The following is a 15,118-nucleotide window of genomic DNA, read 5'->3' as shown; positions in this document are numbered from 1 at the left end:
ATCTCAAAGTCCCTTTGCGCAAGTCGGTAAAACCGACTCGAATCGTTCGCGAGGAACTAATCGATGCCGAGAAAAAAGGCGCGAGTCTCTCTCTCTCTCTCTCTCTCTCTCTCTCTATCTCTCTTTCTGTTCTTTCTCTCTCGTATGCACGCGGAGCTCTGTTTTGCGTTCAGCAATTGATCGGTGACGAATTAGCGCGATAACGATTGACTAAATATTAAATATCATTATTACCGACCCAAGAGTTTATCGCATTTCATACATTAGGTGTATAATATCATTGACTAAAATAAAATGAATAAATTTTCCGGTACACAAGTGCGATTCTGAATACCAACGCAGTGACCTTTATTAAATAAATATGTCGCCTACATATAAACTCATGTTGCAATAATAATATTATTGGAATTTCGATTATTATCTGTATTTGCGTCACGCGCTCCAAATGTAACTGTCGCCCCGCGTTTTCATCGTGCGCGATGTGGTCAAAACAGACAAAATACGCAATCGGACCCTGCACGCTGCAACTCTCTGTGCTACGTAATGCATGAGAAATCTTTTCATAAATCTAGGATCGTGACCTGGCGATGCAAATCTGTTTCTGTAAACGTCACTGTCGTCGCTCCCGAACGAAGCATTTGCGCGCGTCGATATTTCTTCTGCCGGATTTAAGATCGCGCGAATATATATACGACCCGACCCGCGGAATAGACTTATCTCCGTAGCGAGAGAGAGAGAGAGAGAGAGAGAGAGAGAGAGAGAGAGAGATAAGTCTATTCCACGTACATACTCCAAACCGAGTGAGAAAGTGCAAACGCCGATTTACTCTAAAAGAAGGCGAACGCAAGAAGGCGAAGGCAAGAACAAGCGTGGTTGAGTCTAGAGAACGCAATTTTCAGACAATTTCGGGTGTAATAACTTTTGCATGTGAAATTGCAATAATACGCTTTCCCGGCGGGCCTGTAGTTTCAGTTACGTTCCGCAAAGGGCAGCCTCTTGCGTCTTCTCTTTCTCACCACCCCTCACCACCTCTTTTCTCTCCCCTTTATTGCCCTTCTCGTATTAATGGCAAAATGACCACCGTACATCACAAAGTCGGTTCTCCGGATATACTAATTATCGCATTGTACCATTTTCCTTCCCCCTCTTTCTTTTCTCACGTCCCCGTGTCCATATGAATGTATTTTTATTCAAGTGTAATTTTACAATTTATTTCGACGTACGTCAAAATATCATGTATGATTTGCGAGTATGAAGCGAAAATTACTTTTCTTGTACTTATCTCTTGCTGTTGGTTGCGATAAACCGAATTTGTAGACATTATTGTATTCCGTCGGCAACGGCAACAAAACAGATAGAAGCATTGAAATTTCCATCGGCAACTTGTCAGACACAAATGCACCGATCGGATATTAGAGAACGCAGTACAGAGAATCGTAGAGAGGAGCGAGTTTCACTATACTTCCTTTCCTGCGGATGTAAGACAATCTCGGATGGGCTTGATATCACGATATTGCTAAGGCATTAACGGAAATAAAATAGGACAAATCAAATGAATGGGAAGAAGATCGAAGCTGCGCACGCGGATTTTCCGGCCAGAAAGAAAGAACCTCACTTCCACGGTTCTCGACATCTCGAATGAACCGCCGTAATGAGCATTAAAACGAACAATCGTGTGTGCACAGTCGCGCACAGAAACGCGAGTTTAATTGTTGTGGCGAAAACTCACGCGTTGCTTTTGATGACTTTTCTATTCAATTCCCAGTGTGTTCTGTAATATACCTAAGCACCCCAGATACTCTCATCGTGACCATGTGAGGTCAGCTAACAGAGGTGTTAAAATTATAAAAACGTATTTTTTTTTTATTAATGCAACATTGTCGCACGCCGTGCTCATTCGCTTCTACGGGGGAACATCGCGAGTGAAATTTGCGGTGCGCTTCAAGCGGTAATATTTAACTCAAGCTTATCTTATTTACGCGAGTACTAGCATTAAAAAGATTTACGGAGGAAATTATGATATTACAGTGATTTTCTCTCTGCTGTTTTTAAATTGCGTTTTTAAAGCACATTTTTTTCGGCATATAATCAAGCAAAGTAAATTAACAGTTCGCAAAAAGTATTCAATTCCATTCGATAGAAACACGCATAAATAAAGCCCAGTTTAATTAAAATTACTTTCGCGCAGTACGCGTGCGCGATATGTGTGTCTGAAATTGTTTAGACTGTGAATTTTATTCCGTCGTCGCAGAAATGTGTCCAGGTCTCGCAAGATTGCGTATATATAATAAACTTCAATTTAATTTAACACGTACCGCATGCAATTCCCGGGACATGGCCTGATTTACTTTCCATGGCATGCATAAAAAGGTAAAATACTGCCGGGACCAAAAGGAGAATTATTATTCCGACTCGCCGGCAAAAAAATACGGAGAAGCTGCGGTTGCATAAATACACGTGAAATTCCGACTGAAGTGGTCGCCGGAACGAGATATTTCTTTTTTTATAGAAGATAATCGCGAATTGTTCGAACAAAAAAGCGTCTACATTTTGTTTGCCAGTTTATCTGCAAACAGAACTCTTAAAGAAATTTATAATTTCTCTCGCGAACGTACGCGTACGGGAAACTAAACCAAGAGCGTAAAATATAGACTCGGAGAAGGAAAGGAATCGCATCGGAAATATAAAAGAATAATGCGCACCTCGCATCTCGCAAGTTCACAGTTTCGCCTTCAAGTGCACGAAAGTGAAGTAAACTGCGGGAAAATCGTTCGGCAATTACGAATGAGTATGCTCGAGACTGGAATATTAAATACATCTTACGATGCTTATATCATCGGTCTTATCCGGTATCTACATATGCCTGTATATGCCTCAACTGAGCAGAATGGAAAAGTTTTCACGTGCCAACACTCAGGGGAATAAAGAGAGCATCGGTCCTCTCGCCGGTTCATAAACTCGGGCTTTATCAAAACTTGTGAATCAAAAATTCCGAATAGTTCGCGCACGAGTTCACGCGCGGAACGCAGTTTTATTGATGTTCACCTTATAGGTTACCGAAATATAGGTTACCGAAAGCTGCGAATCTTATTCCGAACATTAATTCGCTCTAATTAACTGGCCGCTCGCCCGTCCGCCGATTTTGCGCGCTACAATTCCAATGGCCGCTGCGCGATTTAATTAATCACAATATCAATATACATATATACAGAAGGTAACGGTGCAAGTTCGATATTTTCTTCGCCAACAGTAACGGTAACGGTAGTCATGTCTAAAAAATGAAACGTGCACACAACGAGACGCTGTGACAATACAAGAATAGGGCCCAGCTTCATCATTCCCTGAAAATTGAGCCCGACCTGCTTCGCGCGTTCGAGTGTCCTCCGGAAACGATATATAACGCTTCGTGATACACGCGATACATGTTATTTTTTCTGCACTTAAAAGGGAACCTTCAGAAATAGTCTCGCGGAGTCACAAGATCAAACGGAATATTACAAGCATCGTCGCGTGTTTCATTCCGTAATGAAAGCAGCCGGGAAATGTGCTCGCGCGCTCTTCGCGATATCAAACACGAACAATGCAACGTACGTTTCATGGAATTCAATCGATAATCGAGCAAAGAACGAATTGTGTCTGCCGTATGTGCACACGTTGTCCGTCGCGACCGATACTTACACCACATCGATTTTATCCGTGTTGCGACAGATGTAATTTCCACCAATAAAACGCAAATTTTGACAATCGCGTCAAATTATCGCGTTATAATTATGATACGATGATAATTCCGCTCGGACTCATAATTAACGCAGCAGTAATGATAGCGCTGTTATTTCCGGTCTCCGCAGCAACGTCATTAACGGAGCTGAAACGCTACACGTCCAATAAATTCAATTTGCTACCGCGCTGCTGCTTCTGCGAATCATCTCCCTCAAAATCTACATATCTCATCGTGCGCGGACGTGTAGACACCATCCAGCGTGATAATTAAAATAAAACCGCAGCGCGATGAAACGTCGGCATCCCATTGTAGAACCGACCGAGGTTGGACCAGCGCGCTATCCACCTCGCTTCGTTTTTCGTTTTATCTTTTTTTCCTCCCCTCGTCCTCCTTTTCTTTTTTCCAGCACGTCGCGACGCCCGGATGTGTCCGAGCATAATAAATTCTACCCTCTTTCGTCATCCGACTCTCCTTTTACTTATGCTTCATTCGAGCATAAATCTTGGCGCGCACAATGCGCGCCGACCCTTCGTGAATGCGAAAGCCAAGAACACGTTTCGCGAGCTTGGATATATTAGCGATTTTTACAGACGAGGGGGGAAATGTGAAGGGGAAACGACGACGACGACGATGACGACGACGACGACCCGTCGTCCGATCGTCGTCGTCGAGGGGCGTTCGAATGGGCCGACTGGAGTAACGTAACTGTAATTCGGCGTGAATCCGAGGGTCGTACCAACGACGCGACGTGACGATCGTGACGGCGCTAGATTTTTAATAACCGTAGCTTCGCTACGGGGTATTTATCTCGGCGCCAACCGTGCACGCAAAAGCGAAAGAACGCTCGGAGAAATCCGATATCGCTAGTGACCCGCGAAAAACGTCGTTGAAATCCCGAATTGTTACTGCCCCCGTAACGGTTCGTTTCGCTATCATCTTCGACGATCGCTCGTTCCGTTTCAACGATTTCATCGCGAGCGCTTACGAGCGATAAAGTCGAGCGATTCGCGTTCCGCCGGAATACATCGTCCTTTAATCGAGAGCTTCTCATGGGTGATTTTTATTAGTTAAACTCGCACACAAAAGTGGACGATGCGGTTTATCGGCCACTCTCGGAACGTGTTTCGAGCCATCCGAGCATCTCGGTTGATACGATTCGTCCGCAAGTGCACGTCGTCGGAAGTGCGCACGGCGAAAAACCTCGGCCGTCGTCGGGGACGAAGAAACAACAATTTCGCCTACGCCGACAATAATAATAATAATAATAGCTAAGCCATACGCGAGTTTAGTTCGCCGCAATGTAATTACGTCACTTGCGCGGACTTGGACTTCTCTCGCGGCGCTCTTTCCTCCGACTTCTTTCAACGTGACAATTAGAAAGTTGCGTCCAACTAACAAAGTACAGATTGCGGCACCGTATTTCTTCGCTGGACAAAGGAACATTGCATTACACGGTAACAATTGGTTGCCGCTACTATTTTCGCCGGTATTTTCGCTCATCCGAGAGCGAGTCGCGCTCGGCGCGCGTCGCCCGCCGTCCGCAGGGCGTTTAACTCAATGGGGCGGGAATAAGTAATGCACCTTTGATAAAGTCATCCTTCCCTTCCCTTACTGCGGTAACCGCGGCGCGGCGCATCCCGGCGAGTGCTTCGAGCAACGAAGCTTGATTATACAAAGACAAGGGCAATTCCGCTCTCGACGACTCCACCCACTACGGGGCAGCCCCGCCGCGGTCGCTTCGCCGCGCCATGCCCGACGTAAGGCCGGGGATATTCCGTTTTATGAGCCGGCACTATAATCCTTATAGCGTGTATTAACGGTAATCTTTACCGTTAAAGAGAGCTTTAGTCCGGATTTCCCGCATTAGCGCTGCCTGCAACTATCTCTGCCGAGCGAGAACGAACGAACAAACTGTCCGTGTTTCGGCGAACAACCGTCGAGGCTCGCGGACTTTGGAACAATTTCGATAATTTGTCGGTGATCGCGGTTTTAATCACGCGCGACTGGATTCGAGGAAAAATTTGGCACAACCACCGGTGGCGACGGTGCTCGCGCGATTCGACGGCGCATCACGCCGCGGGTAACTCCCTCCCTGTTGAAGCAAACAATGCTGTGGCCTATGTAAAGCCTAAGTAAATACAAGTTGCCGCCGGAATATACGTGGGTTCATTGTTAGAACAGGGATCGATCCGCGCATCTGATATCGTGGTATCAAAAATGTAACCTCTACTACCGTGTAATTTCTAGGGTTGCAACGATAAATCGATAATATCGAAATATCGATACATTGAGAGACGAATGTCGAATATTTATCGATTTATTTTTTTATCTCCGATAAAATCGACATATCGACGTGAATTTTATTGATATTTCGTGTTTTTCAATTACAGAGCTCTGGAGGCCTATTATTACGGTTCTACGACCGAGATGAAAAGTACACAAGTAAATTCACTAGAATATATATTATGTAATTGGTCGATGTCTATAGGAAATTCGCTCACTTTCACCTCGATTTTCACCTCGATCGTTGAACCGTAATAAATCTCCTGCTCCGTGTATGCGGTGATCTCCGGCAAACGACTGCGGTTTATTATATATTTTCTAATAAGAATATGACAATAAATTACATGAAGATAAAAATGTTTAAAAGATTTTTTTTTATTTTTCGTGTATACTCTTTATATGCATACGCCTATATGTATATATTTTTTTTTATATAGATATCGATATTTTTCAAAATTATCGATATTATCGTTGTATCGTTTAGAACGATATGATCGTTCTAAATGACGATAATATCGTTATCGATATTTTGAGAAATCGTTGCATCCCTAGTAATTTCATAACGACAAACATTATATACACAAGCCGGTGACGTTAATCTAAATTCTTTATGTTGCGAGAAAATCTGTGCGCCCGCGTTTCAAATAGCCCGTGGATCATACGTGTTCTGCGTTGTATGTTTCATAAATCGCTCAGTGCGTGGGCGGTAATTAAATTAATTGAATATTAACGAGACATCGATGTATAACTGAAATTTAATTTACGCTGCGGTGTGACGTTGATCGCGTTGAGTCGATCGGTCACAAACATTACGTTAATGCGTAGGTGTACATTAGTTTAAGGTAAATAATTTAATATCGGCTTATGAGAGAGAGAGAGAGGGAGAGAGAGAGAGAGAGAGAGAGAGAGAGAGAGAGAGAGAGAGAGAGAGCGCTATCGCGGCCGGAGAACCGAAACGCGCGCATGTAGTCGCGCGTGCGTGACAAGGTCCGAAGAAACCGTAAACGCAAACTTTTGGGGACAATTCACTCGGAGAACTGAAGAGACTTTCGATAATCGAATTACGAGTGTGTTCGAAGTACCTTCCTCCTAGTCGGCCCGTTTCCGCAAAATATACGACGGGGCGCGTAGCGTTTGCACTCGATCGGAAGTTACAGTCTGATAACGATAGAATATTACGGTCCGCCAAATAGAACTCGGCGCTACGCGAGGACGCACAATTTGGGAACGTCGAATATTGAATTTAGTGCACCCCTAAATCGAAAGCTCTGTTGGCCGCACCCTTAACATGACGAGAAAAGAGAAGAAAGGCTGTTGTTTGAAGAGCATTTAACTACCGATTCGCGTCAAGTTCGAAATTTCGGCGAAATTTTACAAGGCTGGCGATACAATAAACACGGCCGTTTGGAAACTGCAGCGATAAATTGCCGGCGAGGAAAGTTGCACACTTGCTTACTTTGAAAAGGTAAGGTAGATATTGCATAACGCGCGCAACTTCGCATATTCTAACACGAACCGCATAAATGTTAGAGACGAGTAAGCCATTACTCTTAATAGTTCTTTCGTGAAGAATCGCGACGTCAACTTGTGCAATTTTAATGCAGCCGGCAAACTTTAGTCGCATCACGTTCCAGCGTGTTGTAATTTTTATCGCCCGTTCCCCCACGGAATACGCTGTGTTTAGGAATTCAGCAACGTGCGACACGGCATCCCCATCGACGCAATATCGTTTGAACGCGCGGTACCCCGCGCTCTACTTTGACTTTGTCGAATGACGATTTCGCGACCTGATTTTCACTGCAATGTCGAATGCCAAATAATTGGTAAACATATTGAAGACCGAAATTTCCAGGAATTGCTTATCGTATACGTCATACGATAACTTTGAAACGCACGCAGTTCAATATGTAACTTTGAATACGCTGTTTAATATCAAATGTATCTTTATCGCGCACATTCTCTCTCGGCTCAGATTGGCAAACTAGCAAATATAATATTTGGCTGATGTAGCAGTCGAACAATGGGTCTTTGTAAGTCATATAAATTCACCGTATAAATTCGTATCCGTGAATATGTGAAGGATATAAATTCTCTCCTACATTTCTTCCGTCTCTTTACGTTTCTCACGTGTGCACAAAGTAAGGCCACGTGTGTATACGTACATTTATATGTATCTATCTGCATTAATAAATTATATTAATGAAAGCTTCGCACCGACCGTCTCCGGTTCGCTCCGAAGCCATTATTTCGTCCGACCCTTCGCGAAATAATGGAATGTCAAGCATTCGCAATGGTTAATCTACAAACGAGACATTGTCATTATACTGCCATTTCTCATCATTTGTGTAGCATCAACGAGAGAGACATATCAGGTAGGATATATCCTCCTCGAGACCTTTCGTCGGCCCATGCGAAGATCAACGATACTTTACGTCAACACAGATACTCCTTTACTCCTTATAATTTGTCCGTCCCGTGGCAATATTGGAGAAAAGGAAATCCGTGCGGAATGGGTATACGCGATATTATCGCTCTTTTCTCGCCGCCACGACGAGCGTGAAATGGAATTTTTTATGACGGTCAGCTCCTGCGGGTCGTATTTGTGACGGCCGAAGAATGGACAGATCTTAATTCGGTCAGGGAACACGTCGTAACAGACACGTTACGCGTTACATACCCATGTCGCGACACACACATACACACACACACACACATCTGCGAATTAACAAAGACGAAGAAGAGGCGCGAAGCGCGGTCGATCATCTGCCAACATCTTGGCACTTCTCGGTCGTGAGAGAAGCGCCGCGTCTGCCTCGCGCAATTTGAATTTCGAAGCGTGCGCGCGTATCGGGAACTTCAAGATACCTTAATCGATCATCCTCTCATTCTGCATTACCTTGCCTGTCATGCCGTAAGTTACTCGCTCAGCGACTCGATAATCCTTTGAATTATAATCGCGGAAAATGGTATCTATTGAAATGGGATTAGTGGCCTAGCGAGTGATTGATTAACCACACAATGGCATCAAAGCGACATTACGAGACGTCGGGTAATTATTGTTTCAGAGTTACGCTGACTAACCGTTACCTACGATTGTTACGATTCGGCGACTATAATGAACTGATGAAGCGTACGTTATTGAGCGTATATTACACGTACGAATAACGAATAGTTTTCAATACAGTGCTCAACTGGGAAATGCTTCAAATTTGCAATGTTACCAGTTGCCACCAAGTTGGTTGCAAAATTTGTTTAAGACACAAGTAAAATGTCTTATTCCAATCCATGATGTCTTCATATATACGCCTGACGTTTATAATATAAAATGTCTACACTCTCTCTTTGTAGGCCCGTAGTTAATTTTTACAAGCACGTAATAAAAATACGACAGGGGTAATGATAACGAGTAAACATTAATAAATTACGCGCAAGGAATATGCGCGCGATAAAGACTTTATTGTATAAAAGAATGTATTTTTCCGACGTTTCTCTGGGGTGCTGTTTCAATCATCATGCGCACACACGACGACGTGCGCGCCTCACAGCGCACGTGGTCCGGATTGAGTTTTACGTTTACACAATTTCGCGCGTGTTAAAACCACCGACGAATCAAGAAGCAATTAGTAAAATGGCCGAATATCGGTCATGCCTGTATCTCCTCACGCGATTTGCATAACGCACGGCTAATCATAATCAAAGTAATTAATTTACCCTCCATGCGATCCGCTCTCTCATAGACCGTCACCAGTATGACCAGCGAAACAACGAGATACCGCGAGTTCCGTAGCGGACCGTCTCGTCGGTCCACCGCCGTTATTATTATTAATTCAATTTGCGTCACGGCGCTCGCATTACGCGAATGCGAGTTAGCCAGAAGCGTCTTCGAAGCAACAAGAACTCTTCGTAAAAGCGCGAAATTGCGTATTTTTAACGTAAATTTCAACCACCATGCATCTCAAACGTAAATTAAAGCTGAGATTTTACGCTATCGTCGCGATCTTCGTTTTAACGACCCGTGCTTTCGTTTGTTTTCTCTCGGAATGAGATTCGCGAGTTTGCGTATATCATTATATTTAGATTAATCTCGCTTCTCTTCTTTAATAATCCAATAATCAATAATTTAATATTACGCAGCTTCAAAAATGATTTTTTTTTCTCCTTTTCGGCGCATCAGCGCTTGGCATTAGGAATATTGCTTTTGTGAGAATTCCATGCGTGCGTTTTTGCCGACGTGTTCGCTGTTGCTGTCATTCAGGAATTTGCAAAAAAAAATAAATAAAAGAAAACATTTCATGCGTAAAAATGGAAATATTTAACGCGTTTTGTTTTGAAACGGTAGATAACTAATTTATTTCTCACCGAATACCAGCGCAAAATAGAGACTTAACAAAATCAAACAATTTTTCGCCAACGTATAGTACGCGCTTCCAAAATACTAAATAATCCACTGATTCCAAGAGGAATTCATTTCGCAGTGAATCGAATCAATTTGCGAGACCGAACGTTTTCTGGCCCCGCAGACAAATATAAACAAATGCGCATAACAATTCCTCGCCTTTGGCGACGCAAAATATGAAAAAGTGGATCTCTGTCAAAGCTAAGTTAATTCCTGATGCGTTAAAACTTCACTTACGCGCAACGACGCGCAACTTGCGATCGTTTATCGCTCGTGCCGTAGCAATCTCCATCACGGATCGCCGTGGATTTTGATATATTTTTCTTTCTCTTCCCCCGCCGCGAATTGATTCGCTTCGTTCCGATAGAGGCAGTAACGAACAATGCGCGCGTAATACAGGTGATTGAATCGCGTTTCACTAAAGAATCGCCGGTGAAAACTAGAATGCCATGAAACAAGCTGATAATGGACGTCCGTTGTTAATTACTCGTTTTAACAAGTCCACCTCGCGCCCACCACTGATGTATTCGCGACAAGCGACGGGACGATCCATTACGGCGTGTCCGCTAACCTGGTCGGCGGAAAAAATTCTACGCTTAATGTGCACGAGAATGAGAAGCGCGTTATCGAACGGGCGCGCGCGTAATCTCCACTACTCCAGCTATTGTGTCAGAAAATACTGGCCATTTCTCCGGCGCCGCGGAGCGCGGCGCGGGCGGCGCGCGTATTCCGAAACGGCACGAAGGACGCGATCGATGGACGGCAATTCGCGAAATTACGCCTCGTGAATGAAGATGAATAGTTGACTACCGAGGGATCACCTATCTCGCGTGCCCGCGATAGCCTAAATCCCGTGCACGTGTCGCGGGTGTAACAATAGCGGTGATCCCGCGCCGTTCAAACACCATCTGTTTCCGGCGCGCCGAAATGCAGCGCGAGGAAGAAAACGCTCGCGGTGCATTCTTAATGATTCTCAAACATCCCGGAGACTTTTCTCGAGTCTCGGGCTTTTCTCATTGTGCCTCCGCGGTGCTTTGTCGACGTACTCGTTACCGGAGACAGGCAAGGATTTATCGCCGATTCAAGTGTGTCGAAGCAAAGTAAAATCGCATCGATGATCAATTGCCGTCAAGCCAATCACATTGTTTCGACCGATCGGCCGCAGTTCGCTTCCTTTGTATCAACGACGACAGTTGAATCGACGACTGTCCTCGACGAATTTCTTGGACACCCGAGCAAAAAAAGAGAGATGTGCGCGCTCGCCCGCACTGCGCGATAAACGCGATTAAACTAAAGTTAAACGGGACCGACCTGAATATTCCATTACGTTGCTCTCTCTTTCTCTCTCTCTCTTTCTCTCTCTCTCTCTCTCTCTCTCTCTCTTTCTCTGCACAGCTAATATAATTTCAGCGGCGCGTCATACGCAAAGTCCGTAAACAAACACTAAACTAGACACTCGAGATAAAAACGCGAATCCTAAACTCTCATCGAGCTCATAGGAGATAATCGATTAACTTTGAGCATTTTTATTGCCTAACAGCGCAAAGCGCCGCGGCAGCGGCGTCCAATAAAATTCCTTCCGCCAGAAATATAAGTTGGGGAACGCATTGCATATTCAGCATGTGCAGTCGATTGCATATTCGGCGCTAAAATTTGCGCGGCTTCGCTGATAAATTGTATTAGGTTTTTCGTCTGGGGTGCAAATCGAAGTTCCCGCGTACGTCTACCGTGCTCATCATCGCGCCCCCGTGGAAACGACATGAAATCCCATTAGAAAATCAAGCGAGAAATTTCCATCTGTTCCCGCGAGTAAATATTATTGTTCATTGTCGACAATAATTGTCGTAACGTGTGTGCTTCAATCCACCAATGCGTCGCGGCACCGGCGGCGCTATTATTAAGAGTGCTATTGTAATTATTACGCACTAAATTGTTCCCAAAATTGTTGCTATTATTATCGTGACCTTTTACAACAAGCGTCATTAATCCTTTATGTTGTACGGTCATGCCTACAACACGTGCTCATTATGATTATTAGCACAATATTTTGAACAACATTAATTTGCTCTCATTATTAATTATTAGCCGCTAAATATGCTGTTTCACTTTTAACACGCATGCGTTTATAAATCACCAATATTGAATGCGGATGCAACGGGATTTCATTAAACTAATTAGATAATATTTTATTTTGCACTAAAATTAGTTAAATTTCCTCGGCTGTACAAAGGAGGACGGATCGAGAGATCCATCCGTTTAATTAAATTTATTGGATAAAAAATTTTTTGGAATTTTAATTATTAATCTCATTAATTATCTGTTTGACAACTGGATCTATTTGATAGTTTCGCATACTGCACTAAACAAATCCCTATTCTCTTTCGAAACGTTTGCCTAAAAAATCTCTACGCTTCCTTCGAGAGTAAGATTTAAAGAATTTTCCGACTTAAACTTCTTTTTCTCAGGACGAGCATACATTTTTTGCCTCTGCCTAATCCTCCCGACGAGAAAGTGAATTTTCAGGAGAGCATCTGAACCGCATCGCGGTTTTACCGCGCACTCGTTACTATCTTGGACGGAAACACGAATTTTGTCAAGTGTGTTCCGAGTAACTCGATCAAAGCCCAAACAACCGTCGCGCCGTCGGGAAAGATAACTCCCTCGAGAATTATTCCAAAGTTAAGTTCTGCGCTACAGAGGTAGATACGAGGCTGTTTGTAAAATCTTGCGCATCGACGCCTGTCCGCTGCCCCGCTGTCACTTTACAGGAGAAGCCCAACGATTTACGTATGTACACCCACACACACACACACACACACACAGACATAAGGAAGCTCTGATGGACATCACTTACGGACCTCGGCACTACACTAGCTCGGTCACCGCGTACGAACTCGCTGGACGAGGTAGCGTTCTCGCGTCTGCGGCGCGCGTACTGCAGAAACGCATCCGGATCGCTGCAGAAATGCAGCTCAATCCTCTCCAATCCAAGTGGGATCCCCGGTGAGAGTCTCCCTCGCCGGCACGGTAGATCCGGAAGAGAGGATATTTCCCCTGGCTCGAAGTTACTTCCTGGCGCACTTTTACGCGTCGTTCGCCGCAGTGGCGATGACACACGTACGGTGCAGTCACTTCCGATGCGTGTCTCCGTCGCGGCCGTTCGTGAGAACACCGCGAGCCTCGCGATAAATCACCGTCCGTCGTGTACGCGACGGCGTATCCGGATCACAAACTGCTCCCGAGAACGAGTGCGCACTCGCGCGCACTTTCATTCCGTTATCGTATCGCGATCGGCCACTTTGATCCGCACCATCGGTCGCAAGAACGAACGTTTGCATAGATGCGCTCTCTCACCGGATTTCCGGCGATGGGTCCTGCCGAACAAATCACCGCGTCAATCGTCCCGCGTCAACCTAACCTTCGTCCGTAGCCGCTGCGCGATCCACATTCTAGCGAATCGATCGGAGCACCGTCCAAGCGCGATAGCACATTCCCGAAATGCAGACACGATCGTCGTCGTCGTCGTCGACGTCGTCGTTGTCGTCGTCGTTGTTGTTACTGTCACCGTCGTCGTCGTCGTCCTCGTCGTTGTCGTCGTCGTCGTCACGATCGACGTCGCGCAAACACACGCACTGTTGGACGAATTCGAAATCACGAACTCGGTGTCTCGGCGGCAATTCGGCGGCAGCGTCGACGTGAGAGAGAGAGAGAGAGAGAGAGAGAGAAGAGAGAGAGAAAAGGATAGCCGATAATATTTCGACGATTTCTCTCGGCGGATCACTTGCCGGCGGATCACTAGCCGGACATCGACGTGCGAAGAATCATCGAAGCACGACGACGAGCGAGTGCGCTGCGAAAGAGGAAAGTGAATGCTTGTAAATCCAACGATCGCGAGGCGCGAGCGGCACGTCGTGATGTTGGCAGGCGACTAACCTCCGAGAGCCGTTCTGCACCCCCGGACACCGCGCATGCCCCCTACCTTAAAGAACGCACCCCCGACCTCGCAGCTCCCCGCTCGACGTTGTGTGCAGCTACCCTCCCCGAAACCGCGGTGACTTCATCTTTTTTGACGAGAAAACCACTACCCTCTTTTCTCGCTTCTCCCTTGCACCCTCGTCCTACACTTGTGTCCCATCGCCGCCTATCCTTTTCCACTTGCCTCTTTCTATTTGCATGGCGATCGCCTCTTTCGGCCAATAGATACGCACACAGGATTTCCGGGATCGTGTCGTTTCAATGGCATATTCTGTAACCGAGCTGTAACAGTTGAGTGAGTTGTCAATAAAGTGAAAAAAAAATAGTCGAGTCGTCTCAAAATTTCATTATACGTGAAATTAAATGATCTCAAAAATTGGAGGTTACTTTGTACGATTAAATTCACGATTGTTCTCCAGGAGAGTAAATGCAGGAGACATAAGAACGAGTAGTCTCTTTGATGTATGCTTGAAAGAATGAACCTTCTTATTTAATACAGATTTTGTTCGAGATTTTCAGGAATTGTGAATATTTCTTTTGTTCTAGAGACACTTAACGAATACGGCTCGCGAGCTGTGCTGTGATCTAATATTGAATAACGTTGGCGTCCGCACCGGTTGGCACGTCACGGCACAAATGCACCAGCAAAATACAAAATCATTTTCTACCCAGATAGTAAAAGGTATGAACGAAAGGTAGGAAATTGCGCGAGGTAATTTCTTGAAAATGTCGCGCGAACGTCC

The 15,118-nt window shown here is 45.0% G+C and overlaps 1 protein-coding gene across 1 annotated transcript in view; it reads right to left on the bottom strand.

Moving 5' to 3' along the window:
* The window catches only part of LOC105189359 (limbic system-associated membrane protein), a 68,606-nt gene extending 55,019 nt beyond the window's left edge, over nt 1-13,587 (bottom strand). The window contains exon 1 of the mRNA XM_011151410.3: nt 13,259-13,587. The gene's annotated coding sequence lies outside the window, so the exon portion shown is untranslated. The remainder of the gene's footprint in view (nt 1-13,258) is intronic.
* Nucleotides 13,588-15,118: the final 1,531 nt, after the last annotated feature.

This window comes from Harpegnathos saltator, unplaced genomic scaffold (assembly GCF_003227715.2).
Source record: "Harpegnathos saltator strain DR-91 unplaced genomic scaffold, Hsal_v8.6 scaffold203, whole genome shotgun sequence".
Classification (NCBI taxonomy): domain Eukaryota; kingdom Metazoa; phylum Arthropoda; class Insecta; order Hymenoptera; family Formicidae; genus Harpegnathos; species Harpegnathos saltator.
Note: the sequence above shows the minus strand (reverse complement) of the source record. Positions and strands in the feature narration are given on the sequence as shown.